The sequence below is a fragment of the Pantherophis guttatus genome, chromosome 1, assembly GCF_059756535.1.
Source record: "Pantherophis guttatus breed Tessera chromosome 1, ASM5975653v1, whole genome shotgun sequence".
Classification (NCBI taxonomy): domain Eukaryota; kingdom Metazoa; phylum Chordata; class Lepidosauria; order Squamata; family Colubridae; genus Pantherophis; species Pantherophis guttatus.
Genome location: NC_142063.1, coordinates 18,792,578 through 18,797,341, shown reverse-complemented (window position 1 = coordinate 18,797,341; position 4,764 = coordinate 18,792,578). Strand labels below are relative to the sequence as shown.

The window sequence follows — 4,764 nt, the reverse complement described above, 5'->3', positions numbered from 1 at the left end:
AAAAAAAATTAGAACCCACCCCTGCACTGAACCACGCGCCACCGGCACTACCGCCTTGCGAAAGCTGGACAGAACCGGCAAGATTTCACCACTGGGAAAAACTCCATGAATAAAATGAAACTGGAGGTGGCCACATCCCACTGTAATATTTTATGTTCCACTCACAATGTCAGACATGAGCTAGGGGTGCAAAGAAGTAACTTGGTGCAAGACAAGAGGGAGCAACCTCATCATTTTGTCTTCCAATAAGTAATTCTTTTAAGACCAATATTGTCCCCATTGTGGCAGCCATTTTAGGAGAGGCCAAGCCTTTAATTGCATGGCAACCATTTGGCATTCATTTCATGCAGTCCATGTTCATCTGCATCCAGCAGCATCAAAAGTCGGAGACTATTGCTTAAGATACCTTTAGTAACATGGTTGTTAGGTGAATCTGGCTTTCCCATTGACTTTGCTTGTCAAAAGTTGCAAAAGATGATCACATGACCCTGGGACGCCGTGACTGTCATAGTGTCAAGTGTCAAGTGTCTGAATTTTTATCACGTGACCATGGGGATACTGCAAAGGTCGTAAGTGTGAAAAAAGGTCATGTCATTTTTTTCAGTGCCATTGTAATTTTGAACAGTTGTAAATGAACTGTTGTAAGTCAAGGACTACCTGTATATCCATATATCCTATGTGCCACATTAGTAAACCTCTATAGTTTCTCTTCCCCCCTCAGCTGTGTTTATTCTATGGATGTGTTGATCTTCAGCTTCTTGGACTCTCCAGCCAGCAGAACCACTGGCTAGACTTGGGAGAATTATTGTTCAAAAACATTCGGAAGGCTCCAAATTGCCTCGTTTTTATATAGACAAGACAGGAAGGCAGAATAGACAGATAATGAGGCCTTGACATATTGTTGAGGCTGCCATTTTAATTTCCCACAATAATCCATTGCAAAGCTAGACAATCTGTGGCTTTCCAGATGTTGTTAAACTACAACTCCAAGCACTCATTCATTTTGTTTCTACCCTGCCTTTCAACTCAATCCATTACTCAAATCCAGGAAAGATGGTCATGTGGAGCGATGGAAGATATAATTCAGCCACATCTGGAATGGCTTAGTTAGCCTTGTCCCAGAATGATCCTATATTGGGTGAAAAATAAGAGGATTTTTCCATCAAATGCAGCTGCCTACTCTTAAGTTCAGTACAACAGGAGTTTCATCAGATGGATGGATGGACTGAATATGGGTCCACCTTTCCCCCAAATAATGGCACTCCATGATGGTCCTTTGCAGGCAGCATCTTCAAACCTGGAGTCAGGTCTGTGGGAACAGCTCTTGTCTTTCTTGTTGAGCCTAAAATATTTTGAAGGAATTAAGGTACAGGTTCTCTTAATTTCATTCAGACATAAACATTTATCTCTGCCATCTGAAATGGGCTGCCACCGCACGTAACAATAATCTCAAGTGGAATCATCTATTTATTGTAAACAGAATTTCCTCTGATCTTCCCACCATCACCACCTGATTTTGAAATATGTAACCAGAAAGACAATGTTTGCTAGCTTTGCTTGTTGCTTTTATACTGCTCTCTTTCAAGACTTTCTGCAAGGTCCTTTCGGCCACGCAATTTCCCTGTAGTGTTGTTAAATTTGGCCAGATGGACAACATCTACTCTCAGCCAGGTAACTTCTAGAATGGGTTGGACTCCTGGTTTTCATCCTCCCCAACCAGCCCAGATACAAATGATGGTTCTTATTGCCAAAAACATCTGGAGGGCACCAAGTTGGAGAAGAACAAATTCAGCTAATGTAAAATTGCTCCTTGCAAGGGTTTTGAGGGTGGGAATGAAGGGGTCTGCCCTTACCCATATGTCTCTTCCTCGCTCTTGCAAACTGCCCCCCTCCTGCACGGTTGCTGATTCTTCTGATAAATGCCTTTCCACATCAAGACCTCAAGATAGCAATGAGCTACTGGAAATACCACGTCTTCTTTCTCTCAGCCCGTGTCTTTAGGGAGTCAGGTCTCAGGAAGTACAATCCCAGCAAGAGTGTCTGAGATGGGCCTTGCTTCCCGTCAACAGCCGGGAGAGGTTGGCAGGCAAACTCAAGGAGATACATTACGGGGGCCCGTTGCGGCTGAAACTGACCTGACGGGAGAGGAACCGAGACTGAAAGGAGAGGGGAGGAGGCCAGAAGGGAGCTGCAGAAGGAAAATGCAGCTAGAAAGGCTGCTGTATAAGAAGAGCTGCCTGAAGATTTCAGCCAGTCTTCTGAGCTTTCTTTTTTGAGAGAAGGGATGCTCCGATGAGGCTTCAGTCGGGATCCTGGATGGAAAGGCGAGCAGACTCAGCATTCTTCTAAATCAGTTTTCTTTTTCAAACTTGGCAACTTGAAGATGTGTGGACTTCCGTTTCCAAATTTCCCCAGCCAGCATTCTGGGAGTTGAAGTCTACACATCTACAAGTTTTTAAAAAGTTTGAAAAGCACTGTTTCCATGCATCTTTCCACACCTTAGTACTTCTTCTATCCTATTGGGCTAATGCTTCTGTCATTTGTCCACCATCCAACGTGTGGAGGGCAACAAGTTGGAGAAATTATTAGCAGTGATCAATCTGTTACCAAATTAGAATGATTGTGGCAGGGCTACTTCTCTGCCATGTTCATCTGCGTAACCCTCTTCTGCGCATAAAAAATCTTTTGCTGCCTTCCATAACTCAGTCTCTCTCTCTCTCTCTCTCTCTCTCTCTCTCTCTCTCTCTCTCACTCACTCTGTCTATCTATCTATCTATCTATCTATCTATCTATCAATCTATCTATCATCTATCTATATTCTTCCTAGCGTATTCCCGCAAATGCAGGATCCGCTTTTCGGATTATTGAGCACCACTTTGCATCTCCAGGGCACAGGCCCACAGCTTGCATATCTTTGTTGATGGTGTCTTGCCATCTCTGTTTTGGATGCCCACGAAGTCACCGACTATTGACTTCTAGTTGGTAGACAGTCTTGGCCATAGTGGAAGGTGCTGCTCTCAGGACATGTCCATACCAGCGGAGGCAGTCTTCTCTATCTGCTCTATAATGGGTGCCACACCAAAATGTTGGCAAATGGTGTCATTTGTGATGTGGTCAGGAAGGGAGATGCCTGATAGCCAACGTAGCATTCGCATTTCCTTGGCATGGAGATAGCTTTCGGTCCCTGTTGTTGCTGTCAAGCATTCAGTGCCATACAATGCAACAGGGCAGATGGTTGTCTTGTAAATCTTAGATTTAAGACGGGTTGGCATTCGTCTGTCACATAACACACCGGTGAATTCTCGCCAACACATCCAGGCTGCATTCACCCTTGCTCTACAGTAGTCACCTAAATTGTGGAAACCTTTTGGGAAAAGTGTATTTTCTAAAACAAGCTAGTAACGCCACTTTTTTTGGAGTTTAATTTAATTTTTAATTTAATTTTAATTAATTTTTTGAGATAATTTAATCAAGAATGTAATGCAATAACTTTTATGAAGGTTTTGCTATTAGAATAGCAGTTACAGTATAAAGAAGAAAAGTGAAACATGTAGAAAAAACAAGATATACAAAAATTATCACCATAGAAAAAAATGAGCTATACAAAAATTATCACGTCAGTTAATACTTAGTTGGGTAACCTTTAGCATGAATTACGGCCTTACAACGTCTTCCCATTAAGTGAACCAAGTATTTTAGTTCTGCAGTTCTGAATTGTTTTTGCAGCATAATTATGATAATATATTATCTACTTCTAAACCCTTAGGATTTCTCCAGCTCTACACCTTTAGATGAGTTAGATCACAATTCCCAGCACTTTCAACCAACACTTATTGAAAGCAAAAACAGCCATAGAGCTAACAGATACAGACAATCAATAGCCAGTGGCGCAGAATGATGGTTTTTTGCCTCACAGTGCTGTCATACAGAAGTTTTGTAGACCAGATCTGGGAGGCTTCAATCAGTTAGTCAGTTTGTCAGTCGTTTATTTAATTTTATTTAGAAGGCTACTCAACTTTATGAGAGCACTGGGTAGCTTTCAGCAATGAAAACAATGCAGAAATCACAGAACAAAGTAGAACAGCGATCATACACATTCTGAAATGAGAAGCATCTAGTTCAAGGGACAAAATCTTGTATGCTCATCACTTATCCATCCCTAGATCAAGGGGAAAAGCCATACTTTTACAGCCAGTTTGATTTAGTGCTTAAGGCATTAGGGTACAAATAAGAGACCGTGAGTTCTGGTCCCATCTTAGCTGTGAAAGCCAGCTGGATAACCTTGAGCCAATCACTCTCTCTCAACCCAACTCATCTCACAGGGTTGTTGTTTTGGGGAAAATAGGAGGAAGGTGTATTACAGGGCTGTCAAACACACGGCCCACGGGCTGGATACATCATGCGCTGGCCATGCCCACGCCTGGTTTAGCGAAGGGGGGAAAGTCGCAATATGTAATGTGATGACGCCATGATGATGCAAGTTTGACACCCCTGGTGTATTGGATATGTTCTTGCCTAGTTCTGCAAACCAAACAGGACATCACTTTTTCAGCACAGAGCATAAATATAGAATCATAGGGCTGGAACGGACCTGGGAGTTCTCCTAGTCCAACCCCTACTCAAGACTGGAGCTTTATGCTATTCCAGTCAAATTGGTTGTCCAGTCTATTTTTGAAAACCTTCAGTGATGGAGCATCCACAACTCTAGGAAGCAAACTATTCCATTGATTAATTGTTCTGTCAGAAAATTTCTCCTTACTTCAT

The 4,764-nt window shown here is 42.4% G+C and overlaps 1 long non-coding RNA gene across 1 annotated transcript; it reads right to left on the bottom strand.

Moving 5' to 3' along the window:
* Positions 1-896: 896 nt before the first annotated feature.
* On the bottom strand, positions 897-1,993 carry LOC148116341 (uncharacterized). Its single transcript, XR_015734208.1, has 2 exons — positions 1,854-1,993; positions 897-1,342 (listed from the first exon to the last, which is right to left on the bottom strand). It is a non-coding gene; the product is annotated as an uncharacterized LOC148116341 (long non-coding RNA).
* Positions 1,994-4,764: the final 2,771 nt, after the last annotated feature.